Raw genomic sequence first — 25,377 nt, forward strand, 5'->3', positions numbered from 1 at the left:
TTCCCTTACAACACTCAGCTCATTTTAGGTCTCATTGTTTCCTTCATAAGTCACTTAAGGAATTGACAACGCACGAAAGAATATAAATTAAATTACACTTTAATAAATATTTCCGATATTTCGGAAACGTCATGTTGCCATCTTCAAAAGGAACTTACAAAAAAGGCACGTGCACGTAGGCACTACAACACAGTAACTGAGAATGAAGTGAGGAAGCTATTGTTCTCCTAAAAGTCCTGATGGTGTCCCCTAGTGGGCTATATAGATTTTCTTGGCCCTTGGCTAAAGGTCTGCTGATGGAAGCCTCCCAAATTTGGGGCAGTCTCGTGCAACCAAATTTGTTGAGATTTGGAGAGTTCCTTAGGGCTGAGGCTGATTCCATGAATAGTCTTTTGTATTTGAACTTGCTGCGGTGTATTATTGTAGCTTTCTTCCACCGTATTCTGTGGCGTGTATCCAGAGCAATTTCTGCAAGACCCGAGTGGTTGTACTTGTGAAACTGGATGTAGTCCTTGTGTTTCGAAATTCTGATATTCACTCTCCTGCCTGTTTGGCCAAAGTAAGACAGTTTACATCATGTAGGTCTAGGAGAAGTGGTTGGTCTTTAGTGGAACGGATAAGGGATGCTATTTTCTGTGTGGTCTGTAACAGGAGGCCAATCATGTTTTTTTAAGATTCTGGTAATTTCTTCTGAGGTGCCTCGAATGTAGGGAATGGTGATGGATTTAGAGTAATCCTTGTTGTGAAGGGGGGGGGGGGTTGTGGTTTGTTGGTTTCAATATTTTTTTTGATTTTTTTTTTTTTTTTGCAGGAGGGGGGATGGCCATTGGCTGAGAAAGTGTTACCTCCAGGACAGACACATACAAGTCAAAGTAAATGGGACAGTTTCAAGTCAGCGACAGATCTCTGCGGGAGTTCCCCAAGGTTCCCTACTGGCACCGATCTTATTCTTGGTATATATGGCAGACATCCCACACAGCCGAATGTCATCCATCTTAGCACTCTATGCAGATGACACAGCAGTACTTGCCAGATCTCTACAACCACATTTCGTCACTAAAAGCTGCAAGAAAACCTACTAAAACTAGAACAATGGTTCTCCAAATGGAGATTACAAGTGAATCCCCAAAAGAGTATAGCGATACTTTTCACCAGAAGATTAGCAACTCCCAAGGGGGAGTTGCTAATCTTCTGGTGAAAAGTATATCCTTTATCTATTCAACACCAAAATCCCCTGGCAAACAGAAACAAAATATCTTGGGGTAATTCTAGACAAAAGATTAACGTTCAACAACACATCAAAGCCTTATGCGCGAAAACATCTAAAACCATCGCACAACTTTACCCTCTAATAAATAGAAAAAGCAAGCTAAATATCAGAATCAAAGTACTCCTCTACCTGCTGACGATCCGCCACATAGTGACATATGCATCTCCAGCCTAGAGCCACACATCCAACACCAACATCCTCAGGCTACAGAGAGTGCAAAATAAGTGTTTGCGCATGATCCTGGATGCATTGTGGTTTGTAAGAAATGTCCAACTGCATAGAGATACAAACATCCCTTACAACTACTCCTTCCTACAAACTACAGCAGAAATATTCTTCTCAAAGATCTCTACACACCCCAACGATCTAGTTAAACAAGCTGCAAACTATGAAGAGACTGACCTCTTCAAATACAAGAGGCCAAAAGCCATGCTAAATACTAGCAACAACGATTAATCTCTGTGCCGCCCCCCCCCCAGGGTGAGTTCACAGCTCATAAATCTTTCCTCTTCAATTCGTCCCTATCAGACAACGGGGAATAAAAAAGCATCTTGCTTCACCCTTCTGGCTGATGTTATGGTTATTAAAATCGAGAGAGGAGGAGGAAGAAGGTGAAAGATGTATGACGTGAGAAGGAGGTCCGACAAAAAACCTCCAAGTGCAGGACCCTTTTCAGTGCATCATAAAAAAACGAGTATCAAGAAAAGTTCAAAGTATCCTTCTTTATTATATGGGAGTTCATTTGTTTCTGATAGTGGAGAGGGCTTGGGACCATGTGGTCAAATGATTAAGATACTGTCTCAGCCAAACTTTGGGTTTGGGAAGGAAAAACAGTAGAAAATCTGTTGCTATGTCTTCTGTTTTGTTCATATAGCCAGTGCCAGATTACCAAATAGGCAGAGCAGTGGTGTGCCTAGAGCTTTTGCTGCCCCTCTCAATACACACCAAAAATACTACAAAAGGTCAAAATGACGTACAGGGAAATAAATTAAAACACTATGTTTATTTTTGAAGTAAAACTTTAATTTCAACATTCTAAAATGTTATTTTTCTTCCTTTTCTGTTAACAAAATCATCCATGATATTGGCAAAGTCTATTTCATAGTAATATAGGTAATTCGTAATCAATTTTATTTACAAAAACTCCTCTTACAACTAGCAACACTTACAACAATTATGAGGAAAATTCGAAGGAGTATTACAATATTTGGAAATGAGTTCTCGAGACTGTATTTTAGAATTAATTGCAAAAGTTCAAAGTATCCCCCCTCTAGGCAGTCCACCCTTCTGCCCTCCCCTAGCTATGCCTCTGAGGCAGAGTAGGCACCTACCTTTAGGCCCCACATCATTTGGGGGCCCCGTGATAGTGGATCAAAATAATATTGATTTGATCTTAAAGAAAATTACAATCAAATTTTCTTAAATTGTTTCCAAAAAATAGAAAAAATTAATAACCTAAAATAAATCAAAACTTTACATTAAAGACTCTATAGAGAAAATACTGTATTAATGTAATGTATCCATTTACAACTTAAAGTACATAAACTATAGACATCAGGTTCACATTACAGTTTGTCTCTTAAAAGCTCATTTTCTGTCAGCTGTGATTTAGTAAAAAATATCGGTGCAACCTATGTACATGTATAATGTATAGTAATGATGATCATCTCCATCTAGCAGCTGACATCCACACTACTTAGTTCAATGTTATCCCACTAGAGCATGTATATTAGGAGATAATTTGTGAGGGGGGCAAGATTTTTAACTGCCTAGAGCCCTCCACAGGGTTTAAGCCAACACTGCATACAGCTGGTTCCATAAAGAATAATTTGCTTTAAAAGTGTGCTTATAAATACCACAAATATCTGCAAGGAAAATTTTGATTAAGTTTTTAATATGTTATTGACCAGCAAAGAAGAACAATATATCAGAACCAAATGTGGTCATTGTCTAATTGTAGAGTTGGTAGAGATGTTTTAAAATGCAATACTAAGTGTTTTTTTTTTTAATCCTGACTATCTTTCCTGCAATTATATTTGTAGTCATTAGTGCTTAATTATATGTTCACATTTGCAATTAAAATTATTATTATTATTATTATTATTATTCAGGCCTCCAAGGAGTCAAAAGACTCATCGAGGGAGGTCCTTCCTAAGACATAAAGTCTGTCAAGACTCATCGAGGGGAGGTCCCCCCTTGAGAAACACAGTCTATCATACCACTCTTTAAACTCACTGACCGTTCTCGCTCCCACTACTCCATCAGGCAATGCATTCCACGGCTCAACCACCCTCCACACAAAGAAACCACTCCTTACCCTCTTGCTCACAGTTTCCTTTCGTAACTTCCAGGGATGGCCTCTTGTCATCACTCCTTCCCGCTGTTCAACCAAGCGAAAGATCTTAGTATCATTAGTATCATTAAATATGGATTTGTGAAAATGCCCATAGGCATCACTAACACTGAGTATGAGTGGCATACATGGAATTCCCTGTCCCTCACTCTAAGTATTTCAGTATTTTTAATATTCTATAAATTAAAATATTTCATATTAAAAAAAAAGCCCTTTATTTAGAAATAAAATCACATAGCAAAATAAAAAAATATATATGAAAAAGCATGTCAGATATACCATCCCTATATTGGTTTTTGCATGCAGAGTAGTTGCTGAGTGGAATGCATTTCCTCAAAGTGCGGTGAGTGGAGTTAAGGCTCATTGATGTTTTTATAAGTTGATTTTTTTGCATGCATTGACCTTTATCTATGTGCAGTGCCAGTGCCTAGTATTTTTCTTGTGTGTGTGCGATTAATTTTCGTCATCTTTCCAAAAAACGTTTTTTTTGAATAAAGTGTGAATCAAACGAATAGAAAATGAAAAACAAATGAAAATTGCTTTACAGTATAATGTTCCCTATGGATTAGTCCTGCTTATACAAATTTTTTCTAGTTATATAAATTTTCAAAATAATATAAAATAGTAATATAAAGTTAAGAGATTTATTCAAATATTCTTTACATTAATTTTGCTAAAAGGGACTCGTCTGGCTTTCATTTTAGCGAAATCCTGTCACAGTACATCGCAACTCTATAGTCGACAGCACATGGAGGCTCTTTTTTTATCTAGTATCCGGATTTTAATCAGATCGGATGCATGTGGTCCGTTCCCTTACACGGAACTCAACAATTAATCATAAGTTGATTTAGGATACATCAAAAAATAAAGAACTATTTTAGGTATATTTTCATAAATTTTAATCAAAAATTACAGTGATATAATCGGGTCCAGGATACAATTTCAGAATTTATTTGTTCGTTTCAGGGAACATCTGAAGTGGCCTGAACAGAAGACGACGTACATTCATAATTATATGTACCATTCGTTGTTCGTTTAAACTCTTATCTCATATTTTTTGACATCTTTTAGGTGCCTTTTATTCTGCGGTGCCTGTGTATATTGCACACTTCGCACACGCCACCAGCTGGGCCTATATATATATATACACGATGTGGTATCAAAATGTTTCGAGACTAGCTCTGTTTACGAGAAATTACTTTATTTATCTATGTTTACACACTATCATCTTCAAAATAGTCCCCTTGCATATCAATACAGCGCTCCCAGGGTTCTTGCCACTTCTGGAATGTGTCCTGGAAGTCTTCTTTTTGAAGCATGTCAAGCACCTTCTGTGATTCGCAGAAGTCTGCAGGAGCCAAATCTGGCGAGTAGGGTGGATGCAGAAGTGAGGTCATGTTGTTTCTGGCGAGAAACTCGTGTGCAGAGAGCTCAGTGACAGGGTGCATTGTCATCATTAAGCATCCAGTTTTTTTCCCGCCACAGATCGCTTTCACTGAATGTTCTCCCTCAGATGCCTTAAAACTTGGCAGTAGAACTCGCTATTGACGGTCTGGCCTCTGAGGATGAATTCTCGATGCACAATGCCGCAAATGTCAAAAAAGACAATGAGCATGCACTTGGTCGAGCTACGGACCTGCCTCACATTATTCGGCCGTGGAGATGATGGGCTCTTCAACTGTGAAGACGGTTGCTTCATTTCAGGATCGTACCCGTACAACCAAGTTTCGTCACTGGCAATGATCCTCGAATTTCACGTTTTTTCAAACGTTAATTTCACGTTTGCTCTTTGTTCTAACTTGCTGTCCATGATGAAATTGCAGATGTCATAATGCAGGTGGTCAGGATAGCATCAGTTGCACAGCTCCGAATGTACACAGGACGATGTCTTTTGGCACACTGACTCATGAAGGTAGGTGCTCCCTGTGACTGTGCATGCATCTGTTGGCGTGTTACAAACCTAGTCTCGAAACTTTTTGATACCACCTCGTATATACACCCACATATAGGGTGTTCCATAAGTTCCAAAATATTTCAATAATTCATAAAAATTAGAAAAATTGGTGTATTAGAGTGCAATTTGCATGAAGATGAATCACAAGGAGGGGAATTTTTTTCTGGCAGGGAGAAAAAAATTACTTCAGATTTCACAAACAGAGGATGCTGTACCACATTCATTATTTGAAAATATGTGCAAATAAGAGTTCTATAAAATGCAGGGTGTACTGCTGACAGCTCATAATGAATGTGTATGCAAATTCCCAGTCATTGAGGGGGAACAGAACTGTTTATGTGAAAAGAAAAATTTCTTGCTATGATGCATACTTTGGTGGATAAGGCATTCTTAGTTTAGTTGGATAAGGCATTCTTGATGGTCAAAGTTGTATAACTGAGAGGAAACCTCCACATAGCCTTTAAAGGAATGCGGAGAACCGACCAGGGCTTCTGACCTAATGTCCAATCCTCACCTTCTCGTGGTGCACCCTGTTTGGTATCTACCTGAATACTGAATGAATGAGGATGGGCTGGCAATTTGGGATTTAGCCAACCAAATTGTATTCTTATTGGCTTAAACCAAAATACAAATTGATGGTGCAACATGGCAAAATTTCATGCTGGCTGGAGCATCGCCCAGTTAAACAAGGCCCCCGTTGTTTTCGCCAGGGAAACAGGGTGAACAGCGAAAAGTCAGCTACTGGAACAAATCTGAAAACATCACCAGAGTTAAAGATCGGTACTATCAACATGAGAAGCCTGAATGGCAAAGAAATGGAGCTAGCTAAGGAATTAGATAAGTACCAGATTGACATAATAGGGTTGACTGAAACAAAAAAGACAAAAACTGGTGAAATCTTTTTGAGCAATAAATACAAAATGTTATATTCAGGCAATGACAATCAAGGAAAAGGAGTAGCCATAGTATTCAACACTAAATACGAGGCTGATCTTCTTGAATGGCAGGCAGTCTCAAGTAGAGTGATGTGGGCAAATATGAGAATGGGGAACTGGACAATGAGACTTATTTGTGCCTATGGTCCCACAGAAGGTTCTACTAAGGTAGAAGTGGAGGAATTTTTCGAGGCTCTAGAGAAAGCTACTGACACAATGAAAAAGGAAAATTTGGTCCTTGTTGGTGATCTAAATAGCAGAGTAGGAAGTGATTGTCAGACATACAAAAATGTTTTGGGAAAATTTGGAGAAAAGAGCAAAGCTAATAATAATGGCAAATACCTGTTGGATTTCTGCTCAGGACATGGACTGGTTATTACTAACACCATGTTCCAACATAAAAATGTGCATAAATTCACATGGAGAGAAGAGGCAAGGAATAAGAAAAGTCTCATTGACTATGTTATTGTTGATAGTGATGTTTTTCCAGTGGTGCAGGACACCAGAGTGTACAGAGGATTTGATATCGGAAGTGATCACTATTTAGTCTTGAGCAGGATAAAATTGAATTTCATATTGAAAAGAATGACGTGTAAGAAAGTTTTAAAGCGAATAAAAGTTGAGCACCTCTCAGATGTGAACTGTAGGCTAAAATACACAAAGATTATTGAAGAAAAAATGAAAGAGTTTGAGAACAAGAACCAAACCTTGGAGATTCAGTGGCAAACCTTGAAGAAATCCCTGATTGACTCAGCCAGAGAGGCATGTGGTGAGGTTGTCTGCAAGGATAAACAGTCAGAACTCCATGGTGGAACAGAGGAAGTTAGAGAGGTAGTGAAGGAAAAGAAGAATGCATATCAAAAGTTCTGGCAAATAAGTCAGCTTGTGCTCTTACAGAATACAGAGACAAATGTAAGGAAGCTAAATACTGTGTAAAACTAGCTAAACAGAAGTCATGGGAGGACTTTGGCAAGAACATAGAAAATAAATATCAAGACGGTGGCAAAATATTCTGGAAGTTGTTGAAGAAGCTTAGAAATGGATGGAGGAAAGATTGCTGTAAAAGGAATTGGAGATGATAAAGGTGACATGAAAACAGGAGGAAAGATATCCTTGAAGTATGGAGTAATTACTTTGAAAAATTGCTAAATGAAACAAGCAGCGATAGCACAGTGGTAAAAAACAATTGACAGGAATACAGTCAGGGATACATATCCATACTTGAAGTAGAAAAAGCCATCAAACGGTTGAAATCGTGTGTTTTAACACCATGTTCCAACATAAAAATCTGCATAAATTCACATGGAGAGAAGAGGCAAGGAATAAGAAAAGTCTCATTGACTATGTTATTGTTGATAGTGATGTTTTCTCCCTGGTGCAGGACACCAGAGTGTACAGAGGATTTGAAATTGGAAGTGATCACTATTTAGTCTTGAGCTTGGAGAATGTGGAAAGGCAGCAGGAGTAGATTATATTCGACTTCAAATGCTTAAGTATGGTGGTATAAAAGTCTTACAGCGGCTGCACTGCATAGTTCAGAAGGCGTGGACAGAGGGACGAATTCCCGATGATTGGAGTACAGCTCTCATAGTACCCATATATAAAAAGGGAAATAAAACTGAATGTGAGAATTACAGAGGTATTTCCCTACTGAGGGTTCCTGGTAAGATTTATGCTAGTATACTTGAGAAACGGTTGAGAAGAATTGTGGAAGAAAAGCTTGGTGAACAACAAGCTGGATTCAGGCCAAATAGAGGCTGTCAGGATCAGATCTTCACTTTACGACAAATAGTCGAGAAAGTATGGAAATATAACAAAGATCTGTATTTAAGTTTTGTCGATCTGGAAAAGGCATATGACAAGGTGCCAAGAGAGAAGCTATTCAATATGCTACAGTTGTATGGTGTCAATGGGGCATTATATCAAGTAATACTTAGCTTTATTTGATTTGTAAATCAGCAGTTAGGATTGAAGGAAGTACAGGAAGATGGTTTAATGTTAAATCTGGTGTGAGATAAGGATGTATATTATCCCCTCTGTTATTCATTATTTACATGGATCATATTATGAAGGAAAGTGGTATTAGCCACCTCACCGGCCATTATGGATCAAATACGCATCCTCATATGCTTCGTATCCATCAATATTTCAATGTAATATCAATGGTATTACAATTTTAATATGCACTTCACATGCATGATAACTTTGACGTCTATAGGCTGGTAGCGTGGTTAAACCTTATATCAAAATTGGAGATGTTAATATCAGCTCTTTGCTTTATGCAGACGATGTTATACTTCTAAATAAATCTGCTACAAGTCTGCAAGATTCCCTGACTAAATTGAATTACTGTTATAATAGATATGGTATGAAGGTCAGCAATAAAAAGACAAACAATGAAAATAGGCATAATCATTGAAAATGTCAACTGCGTTGTGATTGGAGAACCTGTGGAAAAAGTAGAACATTTCAGCTACTTAGGCAAGATTTTTAGTGAAGATGGTAAATTAAATATGGAAATAGACAACAGAATCAACAAAGCTGGTATAGTAGGAAATCAATTGAATAAATTCATATGGAATAAGAGAGAAATTACTCGGAACACTAAATTAGTTGTATACAAGACAGTTTTCAAACCAGTTTTAACTTGTGGATCTGAGAGCTGGGTCAGAAGTCAAACACTTAACCGGAGACTAGAGACTGCAGATTTGAGAGTCCTAAGACAGATTTAGAGGCATGAACAGATGACATCAATGGGAATATCATATTAAAAACAAGGATATTAGGAAAGAACTTGACATTGTCAGCATCCAGGAATGCGTTAGCAGAGCTAATCTCGGGTAGTATGGTCACTGAAACAGAATGGGCGAGGAAAGATTAGCAAAACAGGTGTTCTCAGCCAGGTCAGCAGGAAAATGACCCAGAGGAAGACCAAGATTTAGATAGATGGATTGATATGGTAGAAAGTGCCTTAGACAATAGAAATATAAGATCTAATAATATTGGCATCTTGACAAGTAACAGACTGATTTGGAGGAAAATTGTCGATAGGAAGTTTGTAATGAAGTAAATTTTTTATGTACTACTATCATATCCTGTACACCCCTTGGAGGATACATGGCAGGAATTTGATGATGGTAGTTTAGTTGTCTTATGTAAATAGGGAATTGGTAGCAGAAGTTTTACAAATCTTTCGAACGCAGAAAAGAATGAAGAAAGGTCAAGGTCCTATCAGAATACAGTCTCTAATACAACATTTTGAGAAAACTGGAAATTTGTCAGATTGCCCTGGAACATGCAAAGCAGTGTTATCTGAACTCCATACCAGCATTGTGGTATCGCAAATGAATGCCCTAGTGGCATTCAAACAGTGTAAGCAGTGCATGGGAAGCTTTAAGTAATCACAGGCATAACGGAAACATCTATATTCCACATCCTTCATGGTGCATATGCATCACATCACCAAAGTAATCATCGCAGCAACAAATTTTTCTTTTCGCAAAAAGAGTTGTGTTTGCCCCGATGACTGGGAATCTGCATGCATTCATTATGACCTGCATGGAAAGTGTACATGATCCATGTACACTTCCCATGATCCTTGGCAGGACACCAAGGATTTTCTAGAACTTGCGAAAGAATTAAGGATCGTCACATCTGGAAAGGTATGAAGAGTGCCATACTCACATATGTCAAATCATGCCATAAGTGCCAAATAGGATCCCCCTTTTGAGAAAAAGCTCCATTATAACCATTTCCTATTCCAACTAGACCTTTTCAGGCTGTTGCTATTGATGTGGTAGGTCCACTGCCAATTACTAAAAAAGGCAATAGGTATATTCTAGTAGTCATAAACATGCTAACTAGATTTCCAGAAGCAGTGTCGATGAAGGATCAAACTGCAAAGACTATTGCAAGAAAGTTTTTGAATCTGATTATTTGTAGATATGGAACTCCTCAGGCTTTGCTTTCAGATCAAGGGGCAAATTTCACATCTGAACTGCAGTTATGTAAATTACTCAACGTTAGGAAGATTTTTACAACACCTTACCACCTACAGTGTAATGGTATGTGTGAAAGGCTGAATAGAAATATAAAGCAAATACTTTCCAATCTGGCAAACACTAAAATGAATTATTGGGATGCATATCTTTCTCAAGCATTATTTGCATGCAGATCTGCTTTTCATTCTGCTATCAAGGAAAAACCATCTTTTACTTTATATGGTTTTGATCCAATCTTTCCTAATGAACTTGTTTTAGTCATTCCTAATACAGGATACAATGACATAAATGAGTATCTGGAGACAGATGTAGATAAATTTTCCATTACTCACAGATTAGTAGGTGAGATAAGTCAGTTAAGTACTCAGAAAACTAGCCAGTATATAAATCGTTTTAGAAAGTATAAGTAATTTGCACCAAGTGATTAATATTGTTAGATGATAAATCTAACAATATTAATATTAATAACAGTATAAAAGGAGTTGGGAAATTAGGAAGGAAAGCTTTAGGTCCATATAGAATTTTAGACAAATTTTCTTCTGTGAATTTTAGGATTCAAGATGTCAAAAATCCTAGTAAAATTTTAAGTGTACACTCTGATAGGTTAAAAAGGTACTTTTTAGGGAGTAGAAATTTAGTTACATTAGGAGACAATACGAATAAAATATTGAAAGATGAGCATAGTTTTCCTAGTACTAATTGTGCATCTCATTCACAATGAAATAGTAGGAAAGGGAATAGTTTTAAAGTCATAATTCAAATATGCAGCAAAGGAGAAAATTTAATTTGGGTAAAACAAAACCTAATGCAGGAAATGTTAGAAATCTCAGGGTACATAATTCAGATAATTATTATTATTATTATTGTTCCGGGAAACTCCAAGGAGTCGACAGACTCATCGAGGGAGGCCCTAACATCATGTTTGGAACAACTATTCAACATTCACACAGTATCTATCATATCTTGCCTTGAACTCATTCACGGTCGTAGCACCCACAACAGACTCTGGAAGCTTATTCCACTCATTCACCACTCTCCAAGTAAAAAACCTAGCTCTAACACCCTTGTCAACCACGCTCTTGCCCAGCTTCCATGCATGGCCCCTAGTCCTCCCACCACCAGTCATATTTTCAAAAATATCTTCTTGATCAATCTTATAAAAACACTTCAGTAATTTGAATGTCTCAATCATATCACTCCTCCTTCGCCTATCGTCCAATTTCTGCAACCCACAAATCCTCAACCTATTCTCATAAGGTTCATTCCACAGACCTGCTATCATCTTGGTCACTCGTCTCTGGACCCTCTCCACTTCCTCCCCATCACGAAGAAACCCTGGTGCCCATAACTGGGCACAGAAGTCCAGATGGGGTCTTATCAAGGCTCGATACAGAGGAACAACAGCTTGCTTCTCTCTGCATGTTAAAGTATTTTTCATAAGCCAAGTGATTTGGTGAGCTGTTTTAGTTACTTTTGCAATGTGCCTGCTAAACTTCAATTCCCTATCCACCAATACTCCCAAATCCCTGGCCTCATCAATCTCCTGGAGTACGGTTCCACCAATCTGATATACTGCTGCTATTCTTTTCACCCCAAAATGCATAACCTTACACTTTGCCACATTAAATTGATATCCATTTTTCCTAGCCCAGTCCTCCAAACTCTCCAAATCATCCTGTAAAATTTTGACATCCTGTGCACTCACAATTGCTCTACCCAACTTTGCATCATCAGCAAACAAGTGAACACTTCCTCTCAAATCCTTTCCAATATCATTGATGAACAGTGTAATAATGTACAATGTAAGAGTGGTGATAATCAAATTGACTCTAACATGGATAAAATTATAGCAGAATATCATAGGTTAGTTAATATGGAGTTTAAATAAACCAAAGGAATGTGAAAATACCTCTAATTTAGTTAGTAAGAATAAAGAATCTCAGAAACCTGTAGAATTTGATTCTGATAGTGATGATTCTATAGATTTAGGGCATAATTCAAATGGTTTAAATGAAATATTTGAGGAATACAATGTAACATCCGCTTCATCCCCCTCACTTCCGCTTGCAGATGAGGACTAGGCGCCTGCTAATGCATCACGACTTGCACAGCGGTCTCCCATAGACTTCAATGTTAAAAAACAGACCGTCAAGTCCCTTCAAAAAACGGATTAATTCAAAAACCAAGGATTATCCATATTTACAGTTGGTTGCGCTGTGATTCCACAGGTAAGGGATTTTGCGTCATGCAATTTTGAAATTTTACAAACGAGACATTACACAGTAAGTCATACCCATTTTGTGATTGTGCAAACAAAGTGTTTAGTCTAGTCTTAAGCGTAAGTTTATTTTTAAAAGGCCTTGGATCCAATTAATTTGTAATTATGTAATATTTGTTTGAAGTGTATATATATATATATTGTTTTTGTTATATTAAATGTGTTTATTTTGGTCTTGAGTCAGTGATTATTTGGATTCTGAAAGAAAAAGTTAAGATCATTGCACCAATTGGAGTGAACCCTTGTGCATATAATAATATATAGGTTCACTCGAAAAAAAAATAAAAAAATAATTCTTAGAAATTGATTAAAAATCTCCTCTTTAAATAAAACCAATTATTAACACTTGGATTACTTGGAGGTGTCACTTAATAATAATAGTAACATTCAGACAGTGGTAAGTGGTTCTCTTTGTTTTCATCATCTTCGTGTATGATTCAAATTTTATTTCAATTTAATTTTCATTTCTTGAAGCAATTGGATACTGTCAGTAACATAGTAAAAGTAAATAGTGCTACATATCATCCAGTAAATGTATAGCAGCTGCTATCTATACAAACTCACTTAGTTTCTGTTTTCCATGACCATTGGTTGTAAAACTAATATCACATTTGGTGGCTGAAATACTAGCGGAATGTTGGACAAATTTTGAATCTGGAGATGTGCAGGACAGTTATCAATTAAAATAAAATATTTTTCTTCTTTTTGAATATCTCTTTATTCCAATCATGCAAGTACTGCCAAAAAATATCCAAAAATCATTCATGCTGGCTTGGTTGGCTGAGAGGTTAGCATATCTGCTCTCCTGCCAAAAAGGTGCAGGTTCGAATCCCGCCGTGGGCATGGATGTTTGTGATTGTCTGTGAAAATACTGCTGGTAGTGGTCTGCTTTAATTGGTGTTTGGTGTAAATGATGAAGGTACTTGCGGTTGGTGTAGACGAGAAGTTGTATAGAATGGGTGCCCTCCCTCGATGAGAGTTTGCCAATCTGGTTGGCCGAGTGGTTGGCATATCTGCTCTACAGTCAAAAGGCTGCAGGTTTTAATTATTATTATTATTATTAAACAAGACCTCATGGAGTTAAAGACTCATCTAGGAGGTCCTTTTATCTCACACACATCTCATCATACCGGGTCTTAAACACATTCAAACTCCTTGCAGACAACACTCTCAGGCAAGGCATTCCAATCATTCACAACTCTGCACGAAAAAAACCTGCTTCTCACTCCCCTACTCACACCCTCTTTATACAGTTTCCAGGGATGACCTCTGGTTCTCCCCTGATCTCCCACTATTCTCTGTAGAACTTCTCCACCATTGATCCTATAACAACCCCTTACCAACTTGTAGGTCTCTATCATATCTCTCCTCTTCCTTCTCTCCACTAGACTCTGCAAATTACATCTTTTCAATCTTTCCTCATACTCGACATTCCAGAGGTCAGAAACTACCTTAGTCAGTCGCCTTTGGACCCTTTCCAACATCTCTTCATCCTTCTGAAAACTAGGTGACCAAATCTGGGCACAATAGTCCATGTGTGGCCTAATCAAAGCCTTATACAATGGAAGAAGAATCTCCCTACTTCTACACGTCAGTGTCCTCCTCATCATTCCCAGAAGTCTTTGTGTTATCTTCACAATTTTGGCGATGTGTCCCCTAAATTTTAGATCCTTATCCACTATCACTCCCAGATCTCTTATTTCCTCTACTTCCAACAATATATTCTCACCAAGCATAAATTCTGCATCCCATCTTTGTTTTCCAAATTTTAAAACCTTACATTTTGCAACATTGAACTCATATCCCCATTTGCTTGCCCAATCACTCAATTTATTCAGGTCTTCTTGCAAGGCCACAACATCTTCACTACTCTTTATGGTTCGTCCCAACTCTGCATCATCTGCAAACAACTGAATATCTCCATCCAAATCTTCGCCAATATCATTAATATACAAGTTAAATAGTAATGGCCCTAAAACAGATCCCTGAAGCACTCCACTAGTGACTTTCTATTTCCTGGATATTGCACCCCCATACACAACTTGTTGATACCTATCAGATAGCCAGTCTCCAATCCAATGCACTAATCTAATATCTAACCACATCTGCTCTAGGTGGTACTCTATCAAAAGCTTTTGCAAAATCCAAGTATATTACTGTGTATCCTTCTCCTCTGTCCAAGGAAGCAGTCACTTTATTGTAATAAGTAAGTAGATTACTAAAACATGACCTCCCTTTAGCAAATCCATGCTGTCCATCAAAGATTATACCATTGTTGTCAAACCAACTCTGGATCCTAGTTCTCACAAGCTTCTCCAACAACTTAACCACAACACCTGACACACAGATAGGCCTATAGTTTGATGCTTGAGTTCGATCACCTCCTTTATGAAGTGGCACAATCTTGCCCTCCTTCCACTCTTTAGGGACTTGACCAAGTGCAAGACTCGTATTAAAAAAATATGTCAAGGCAGGTGTCAACTCTCTGGCACATTCCTTCAGAATACACGGTGATATATTATCAAGTCCCACAGCCTTATTTACATCTAGTTTACTCAACTCCCCAAACACTTCTTGCTCACTTACAGTCAGTCTCTCCTCCCCATTATCAACTGCTCTTAATCTCTCCATGAAGTCACATTCTCAAGATTGAAAGATCTTTATGAACTGCTCATTAAGTATCTCCACCACACATTCTGCAACAGCTGTCTTTATACCATTTCCTCCAATCAATGTCATCCTTCCATAATCATTCTTTCTTTTGCTGGCTACATATCGAAAGAACTCCCTAGGATTCTTTTTAGCTTCATTAGCTAACTGCTGTTCATACCTCTCTTTAGCTACTCTCACCAACCAAGTCACCCTCCTTGCCTGGTCTTTGTAGACCTCATGAAATTGGTTACTTCCACTTCTCTTATGCTGCCATCACAATGCCCTTTTTCTCTGTATTGCATGCTTAATCTCTTTATTCATCCATCTCACACCTACCTTATTTAACCTTCTCACCCATGGTATACATTTAGACATTGCATCCACTAAATATTTTTTGAAAATCCCCCAAGCTGCATTGATCTCTTTTCCAGCTAACTCCTGATTCCATGCTACACCTGCAAGCTGTCTCCTGAGCTCTTCATAATCACACCCCCTTGTAGTTCCACATATACCCTTTTTTCACAGGGGTCCTTGCACTTCTGGCAACCACCCAAGTAATCACCTCATGGTCACTTTCACCAATTGGAGGATGATTTGATACCTCATTGAAAATTACATCCTCTGATGAGATGACCAAATCCAAGACCCTTAATCCTCTTGTGCCCTCTGTTACACACTGTCTGAGGTAGTTATCCCTCAAAAACTCAAGAAACTCATTTTCTTTACTTCCAGTTGCTATCTCTTCATTCCAGTCTATATTGCCATAATTCAAATCACCCATAATGATCACCCTTTTCTTATTTGCTTGGCTTATTTGACTATACATTTCACTATCACCACCATCCACATTACCAGGTCTATAACAACATCCCACCAAGTATTTGATTCTATTCACCTCTATCTCACACCATACTGCCTCAAAACCACTGGCCCCATTTCCCTCTTGCATCTCTACCTTGTATGGACATAACTCTTTCTCTATCATCAATAGCACTCCCCCTCCCTTTTTACCCCTTCTATCCTCACGAAACACATCATACCTTTCCATTTCTATTCCTGTCAGGATGTCATCCTCATCTAACCATGTCTCACTTATTCCGACAATCTCTGGGTGCACAGACACAATTAGTGCAACCATTTCATCTGCCTTGTTTCTTATACTTCTAGCATTGGTATACAAACACAACAACTCATTTCTGGATCTACAGCTAGTTCCACCGATACCACTCACTCGATTTGATCTCTCCATGCTGGACTGGAGCCATTTCCCTTTCTGCTTCTTCATTTTAGAACCCTTTGCAATTCCATCTGTTTCCTTTTGATCCCTGATTATCCCATTACTTTCCTGCCTACACATGCTCTCACCTCCTCTTGGAGCATCCACCTTTCTCACGCTGTGTATTCCTGTCCACCCTGAGCCTCCCCGTTTCCCTGCTCCTCTTGCACACCCATTCTCTCATTTTCTATACTCATACCACTCACTTCCCCATTCATTTCCACTCCTTCAATCTCTCCTGTCTTACTCTCGTGCTCTTCCACATCACTCCCCTCTCCATCTGATTCATTCTCTCTATTCTCTTCTCCACTTTCCAGCAGCAGTCTCTCCAAGCGACTCACACCATAACCACTCAAATGCAATCCATCGCTCCCATACAGCTCACTTCGTCCCTCAAACTCATTCCACACATTAACAAACTGTACTCCCATCTCCTCACACATTTCAGCCAGAATATCATTCATAATCCTTGCTCTCCGCCTCATTTCACCACAGTCATACCTAGGCAACACACTGACTCTTTCATGCCATCATGATTTATTTTAATAGTTTTGACCTGAATTCTCTTAATTTCATTCCGCATCCATTTCATTTCTTGCTTCATCCAATCCAATTCACCTTCCGAACCTCGCGACACATTCACTCTATCATTAAATCTTTCTAACTTTCTAACTCTCTAGCAGTGGGCATGGATGTTTGTGCTTGTCTGTGAAAATACTAGTGGCGGTGGTAGGCAGTAGATATTGTTGGTATAGATGATGAAAGTAGTTAGTGGATTGAGTGGTGGAGAGTTGTAGAGTAGGTCCCCTCCCTCGATGAGTCTTTGGACTCCCTGGAGGTGTAATGTACTAATAATATAATTCAAAAGAAGTTTCCTTATGTTTTTGAAACACTGAGATCTTAACGATTTTCTGATAACAAACAGCTTTATTTTCTTTAATATCAGTTTCTGTCATATTTACATGTGAGCACTGAGAAGTGAATCTTTGATTTTTTTTCCAGTTGGAATTTAAATGTATTGTTAGCTGACAAATTAAAGTCCTGTTTTGTTGCCATTGTGTCTTCATAATTGAAACGTTCCTGATTTCTTCCTAAACACAGTCTTTCCATTAATTTGGCATTATAGGATCTGTAAATCAAGATTCTCCAGTAATTTTTGCATAAATGATGTTATGCCAGTTTTTAAATTGATCCATCCAGCCATTATTACATACACAATCAATATATCCAAATTGTTTAGCAAATTGTTCCATTTGACTGTCTCTCAACAGACAAATGGAATCTGTCTGGATTCTCAACAGACAGTCAACATTTGACTGTCTGTTGAGAATCCAGCTCTTCTTTGTGTAGTGAGCCTTTTTATTTATTTATTTATTTTTTTGTTATAATGTTTTCCAGTGCTGATATATAAACATCTTCATTCTTCCACACTGTTGAAACTGTTGATGAGGACAAAGAAAACTTTTTGCACACTTTAATATTTTTGTACTACATTCTAACTCAAGAATAATTTTGACTTTTTTGCAAACTGAGAGACACTTTATTTCAGTAGACTTGTTTTTCACAGAGGTGTTCATTTCTAATTGACTTTACAGTCATTGCAGTGTTTGGGTAAAGTGAGGGAGAAGGGTCAGGGTTAGTCACTGGAAACTAGAGTGGGCATGGTTCCCAAGGACAAGATTAAATTATAAACAATAAATTAAAGCTGCCAAGAAGAAATTATATTATTGGTTTCATTCTTTATTCAAGTATAAGCAAACAAAGTTTGTACGTGAAGTCACTTCACAACTGAACTGCTTGTGAAGTGACTTCAGATAGAGGCTAATGACTTCACACCAATTGCCTTAATATCCCATAATGCAACACTCATATCCTTACAGACATGTATAAAGCTACGAATGATGGGAAGGGCCACTACCCATTATGGGATACTAAGTAATTGATGTGAAGTCATTAGTTTCTATATACAAGTAGCCCAGTTGTGAAGTGACTCCACATGCAAACTTTGTTTTCTTATACACACTTTCCAGTCCCACTTTCCCAATTGTGAACTCTTCCTCATAGGATGAGTTCACCAATGGTGAACAGCTTAGACATTAAAATCACCCTTAGGAGGTTTTAATGTTTCAAGCCAGGGTTTGGACAGCAGGGTTTTTTCCACCAGTTTATCTGGGGTTTTTCATCCCGCAAGCAGGCAAACCGGTCCAGTGAACACACACAGATTACAGTCAGGAATACTGACCCAGCCATAGGTCTGATTTGTCAGCTATGCCGGTTCCGGAGCCCGGATAAAATTTGGGGGAACTGAGATGATGCCGTACCTCTCTGTAAAGGGGACTCATCATACAATTATACATACATACGTGTATCATCATACGATTATTATTATTATAAAGTGAGCCATTTTATAAGAATATGTGCAAATTAAAATCATGACTTTTGCCCATTACAGCTGTGATCTTGTTATTTCCGTGCTAGTTACAACAAAGTTTGACTGCATTTTGAGGAGTGAGTGATGATCATTACTTTTCAGATATACTACTGAACTGACTAAACACTCTTCTTTCTTTTAGATTTTTTATCTCCCATGTTCACTCACAGTCATTTACTTGGAAAACTCCATTTATGCATTATTCCTAATTTGTATTCAATTCCATATCTGTTAACTGTCAAAATTCTGCAGCTACTTCTCAGAGATAGATGTCTGTCACTGGCTGATAGAATTTGACTATCATATCCATATGACTTCTCTTATTTTGACCAAACTGGACATTTGCAGAGTAAAGAATGTAAGAACACCAGTCATACATTATCACTGAAAAAAACCTGAAAACTCTAGCCTTGTACATCATGGAATAGATACCAAACACAATACCCTATGATCTGAAACACTTACTCCATCAATGTCAACATAAATTTGAATGTTCATTTAAAGAAAGCACCAAAGCTTTGTTTCATTGTCCAAACTTGAATTGGATTGACTGCCTTTCACTTTCAAAAATATGGGAAAGTCTTATTCTAATCATACATAAAATCCAACAGATAAGCTTAGGCATTGACGGTTATTCATGATTTATTTTTAACAGTATGAACAAAACCAAATGAACTATTTTATAAAAATATGTTTTAAAAACCTGCTTATATTTTGCAGAATGCTGATTTGAATAAAATATAAACAAGTCATGATTAATCATACACAATTAACATTTCATTATTATAATTATTACCCAAGATGCCATGGAGTCAAAGACTCATATAGGAGGTTCTTTTATCATACACACAGCTCATCATACCATGCTTTAAACACACTCAAATTCTCTGCAGACACCACACTCCCAGGCAAGGCATTCCAATCATTCACAACTCTGCATGCAAAAAAACCTGCTTCTCACTCTCCTGCTCATACACTCTTTATACAGTTTCAAGGGATGAACTCTGGTTCACCCTGATCTCTGACTGTTTTCTATAGAACCTCTCCCACATTGATCCTATATCAATCCCTTACTAACTTGTAGGTCTCTATCATATCGCCCCTCTTCCTCCTATCCACTAGACTCTGTAAATTGTATCTTCTCAATCTTTCCTCATATTCGACATGCCAGAGCTCAGAAACTACCTCACTCAGCCTCCTCTGGATCCTTTCCAACACCTCTTCGTCCTTTTGAAAACCCGGTGACTAAATCTGGGCACAGTAGTCCCTGTGTAGTCTAATCAAAGCCTTATACAATGGAACAAGATTCTCTCTACTTCTACAAGTCAGTGTCCTCCACATCATTCCCAGAGGTATTTGTGTTGTCTTCACAGTTTTGGCAATGTGTCCCCTAAATTTCAGATCCTTATCCACTATCAACCCAAGATCTCTTATTTCCTCCACTTCCAACAATATATCCTCACCAATTATAAATTCTGCATCCCATCTTTGTTTCCCAAATTTTAAAACCTTAAATTTTGTAACATTGAACTCGCATTCCCATTCCTGTGCCCAATCACTGAATTTATTCAAGTCTTCTTGTAAGGCCACAATATCTTCTCTACTCTTCATAGATTATTCCAACTCCTAACATTGCATCACCTGCAAACAACTGAATATTTTCATCCACATCTTCGCTAATATCATTAATATATAAAACAGTAATGGCATTAAAACAGACCCCTGAGACACATCTGTAGTGAACTTCGTTTTTCTGGATATTGCTCTCCCCATACACAATTTGCTGATACCTATCAGATAGCTAGTCTCAAATCCAGTACATTAATGTAATATCCAACATCATCTGCTCTAGTTTGACTATAACTTATCATGGGATAATCTATTAAAAGCCTTTGCAAAATCTAAGTACAGTCATCCCTCGACTTACGTCGGGGTTCTGTTCCATCAGGAAGGATGTAAATCGGTTCGGACGTAAGTCAATACATTAAATCAACAGAGTTATAGGGGTTAGGTACTTAACAGTAATAAGTATGCTGTTATTTTAATTTTTAAACCTAATTATAAAACTGTCCACTAGGTTAGCCTAGTGGTTGTGTGCTTCGCAACCATATGCCTGGGGAAGGAGTGTCCTAGGTTTGATTCCTGTCGGAAACGTGAAAACTGAAGGGATCTTTCTCAGCCATAGCCAAGTTAGCCAGTCTTGGGCATAGGCAGTAGGTTTTTTCCCCAGTTTATCCTTGGGGGTTTTCATCCCACAAACAGGCAAATTGGACCCGTGAACATACAGGATACAGCCATAAGATGTAGTACGGCAAGGAAGGCAACGGGAAACAACCTTGCTCATAATCACTTCCCTAGTAGCATAGCTGTCCCTACCATCCGTATTGATCAAGGAAACTAATCATCATCGATCATTATAAAACTGTAATGTGCATTACTGCCACTTTAAAACAGGAGAATAATCACCTAAATCTTTTTTCACAATCACATCTTCATTACCTTCCCTATGTGAAGGACCAGGCTCTGACTCTTCTGGTGTAACCTGTTTTTTTTTTTTTTTTTGATGAAAATGTCCGATGTGCTTTGCTTAATCATCTTCTTTTCATCATAAACGTGTTTATAGCAAGCAAACACATCATGTACTTTCCTTTCTACTAATAAGTAGCATTCAACATTGGGGTCCGTGTCTTCAACCAGTTTGAGAACATCACTAACTGCAGAAAACATTTCTGCAAGACCTTCACTGTGAATTGTTTAACTGCCTCTCCTTGTTTCTCTTTTTTTTTTCTTCTTCCTCTTCTGCAGCATGTTGTTCCTCCAGTTCGACCAATTCTTTGTTAGTCATCCCTTCAGAGGCACTTCCTATGAGTCGAACTATGTCGTCATCATTCACTTCGGGATTCAGATTGTTTGCTAGGCCCACTATTTCTTCACTCAATTTAAAAAGATCTTCAATATTTTCAAAACTTCCAAAATCGTGCATAAACTTTTTTAATGTATTTTTCTGTATGCACTCATACATTGAGAGGTAACTTCATCCCAAACTACAGCAATATTTTCAATAGCAAGAAATGGCTTGTGAAAAAGTTCTCCATAGATAATAAACCTTAAACACTACTTGAACTTTCTGATCCATTGGTTGGATCAATGAAGTAGTGTTTGAAGGGAGAAACATGACCTTGAACTTGGCGAAGATCATCGATATAAGACAGATGACCTGGAGCATTATCTAGAATTAATAAAATTTTAAATTCTATATTTTTTTTAACACAATAGGTTTCTATTTCTCTCGCATTGCACTTGATTAAGGCATCTGCAAACAATTTTTGAGTCACCCATGACTTCTTATTGCTCCGATAATGAACTGGAAGAGCATGTTTCCTAATGTTTTTGAAGGCTCGTGGATTCTCACTGTGCCATATTACAAATGGTTTCAGTTTATATCCAGTCACTTTAACCCCTAACAGATTCGTAACATGGCCTTTAAGAGCTTTCAAACCAGGCATAGATTTTAGCTTTTTGTTGATGAATTGTCTGCTAGGGCATTTTTTTCCCGAAACAAGGTGGTCTCATCCATAATAAATATTTGCTGTGGCAAATGATTTTCCTCCATAATAATTTTATGCAATTTCTCCACAAACTCCTTGGCAGCCTTCTCATCGGCACTTGCAGATTCACCATACATTTTCACATTATGCATTGCAAACACTGCTTGAATCTCATCACCCAACTGGAAGAAGCATTGAATTCATAGTCACAACCAGGCCCTGCTTTCTCCTTCAACATGTTCAAGAGACTTATGCTAAGGGGTATGCACTTTTGGTTCAGGTCCTCCATGCATGATGGAAGTAGCTTTTCCAATCACTGATATGACCTTGTCGTTGCTTCATCACTTTCGTCGATTTAATGGAAACACATCCTTTCAATCCTCTACGATTTTGCCCTTATTTTTCACAATGGTTGTCATAGAATGAGACCATCTGAAGTTATGTGCGATCTGACAGGCTTACCAGCTTCATGTTGCTTTATAACTTGCAACTTCATTTCAAAATCAATTGCTCGCTTCTTTTTCTGTGATTCTTCACTAGGTTTTTTAATTGGGTTTTTTAACAAAATATGAAATAATTAATGATAAATACACAAATAACATATTTTTCAAACACAAAATCAACAGAGGAACTGTTGAATCCAAGTGCCGACTGCTGAGGGAGATTTGCACTGAATGCGCTATTGCCACTGCATTATTCATTGATGCATTGTTGATAAATAGAAACCTTTTTACTTTTCGCTCGCTTGCATCTTGTTCGAAAGCATAGTCTAAAATGTTATTTATTCCCCTGTGGGACATATCTTCAAAAGGATGTAACTCAAATGGACATAAGTCAAGGGATGACTGTATATCCCTCTACTCTGTCCAAGGAAACAGTCACCTTATTGTAATAAGTATGTAGATTATTAAAACATCACCTCCCTTTAGCAAATCCATGCTGTCCATCAAAGACAACACCATTGTTGTCAACCTAATTCTGGATCCTAGTTCTCACAAGCTTCTCCAACAACTTAACCACAACACCTGACACACAGATAGGCCTATAATTTGATCCTTGAGTTCTATTACCTACTTTGTGAAGCAGCACAATTTTGCCCTCCTTCCACTCCTTAGGAACCAGTGCAAGACTCATATTACAAAAATATGTCAAGGCAGATGTCTACTCCCTGGCACATTCTTGTAGAATACGTGGTGATATATTTTCAAGTCCCTCAGCTTATTAACATCTAGTTGGCTCAACTCCCCAAACACCTCTTGCTCACTTAAAGTCAGTCTCTCTTCCCCATCATCAAAAGCTCTCAATCTCTATATGAAGTCTCTCTCTCTCATCTCATCCACTTGATAATGGGTTGAGTCCACTAAGAAGAAAGGTTCTCCAATTATTGCAATCTTTAGTTGTCTCACTCAAGACTCTATAGCTGGGTAGATGGGAATGTTCTTTCAGCAACTTTATCCAAGTACTTCTTGGTCTGACGCCTCTAGGTCTTTTTCTTCCTATATATCCATTCAGAGCTAAATATGGGAGTCTATGAGGACCATTCTCTGAATATGACCAAACCATCTCAGTTGATGCTTAATGATTGTATCTATTATATTATCTGGGAAGTTTAAATCTGTTCTGACTTGATCATTAGTCTTGTGTTCCATCCAGTGGGTGTTATTAATTTTTCTGAGGCATTTCATTTCAAATGCTTGAAGTTTCTTGATTGGTTGTTGAGTTAATCTCCAAACTTCTAAAGCATAAGTAGCCGTTGGGATATTAATTGTTTCATATAATTTTAGACTCGTTGGGATGTTTTTAATTTTTCCATATTTTGTTTAGTTTATTCATGTTGGTCCAACCTAGGTTTTACTGTTTCCATATTGTTGAGGTTACTAGATATAAGACTGCCAAGATAAACATATTTATTAACTTGTTCCAGCAGATGATTTTCGAGATTTATAGAAATATTTTCTTCTTCTCTATCTATCTTCATTATTTTTGTTTTATGATGATTTATTTTCATAGCATAAGTTTTACAAGAGTCATTTAAAATATTAATAGTTTTTTCTAGCTGTGGTTTAGAATCTGCTAAAATAATGATATCATTCGAGTATTTTATGTGATTAATGTTGGTACCATTGATTTTTACACCTGGTTCATCGGCTATAGTTTTACAGACTTCTTCTAGGAAGACGATAAAGAGTTGAGGTGAGAGAGGACATCCCTGCATTACACCTTTCTCTCGACTCTGAAATCCTCGGTTTTAATGTTGTTCATTTTAACGAAAGATTCGGTGTCTCCATAATAATTTGTAATAAATGTTAAAATATCTGAATCCATTTTTATGTTTTTTAGGATAGTGATCAATTTGTTTCTATTAACTGAATCAAAGGCTTACTTAAAATCTATACAACAACAGTATATGGGCAGATTGTATTCCCAATATTTTTCTGCTATATTATTAATGGTGAAGATATGGTCTATGGTGGATCTGTGTGGCCTGAATCCTACTTGGTTTTCCTCTATGATTTTTTTCTGTAAGCAGCTGTGTTCTCTTTTGTATCATTCGAATGAATAGTTTATAACTATGACTTAAGAGTGTTATGGGTCTGTAATTTTCGCATATTCTTTTGTCTCCTTTTTTGTGAATTGGTATAATAATTCCTGTTTTCGAGTCAGTTGGGATTACTCCAG

At 37.6% G+C, this 25,377-nt stretch overlaps 1 long non-coding RNA gene across 5 annotated transcripts in view; it reads left to right on the forward strand.

Moving 5' to 3' along the window:
* The window catches only part of LOC150092090 (uncharacterized), a 106,391-nt gene that overhangs the window by 20,771 nt on the left and 60,243 nt on the right, over nucleotides 1–25,377 (forward strand). For 2 of the 5 annotated variants that reach the window (XR_016550620.1, XR_016550621.1), the window contains exons 3-4: nucleotides 4,328–4,504; nucleotides 12,584–12,741. The exons of 1 other annotated variant lie outside the window; for it this stretch is intronic. This is a non-coding gene — a long non-coding RNA (uncharacterized LOC150092090). The remainder of the gene's footprint in view (nucleotides 1–4,327; nucleotides 4,505–12,583; nucleotides 12,742–25,377) is intronic. 2 more of the 5 variants (XR_016550622.1, XR_016550623.1) reach the window with 2 other exon arrangements.

Source organism: Typopeltis vanoorti, unplaced genomic scaffold (genome assembly GCF_054136105.1).
Source record: "Typopeltis vanoorti isolate ZY-2024b unplaced genomic scaffold, IOZ_Tvanoo_1.0 HiC_scaffold_74, whole genome shotgun sequence".
Classification (NCBI taxonomy): domain Eukaryota; kingdom Metazoa; phylum Arthropoda; class Arachnida; order Uropygi; family Thelyphonidae; genus Typopeltis; species Typopeltis vanoorti.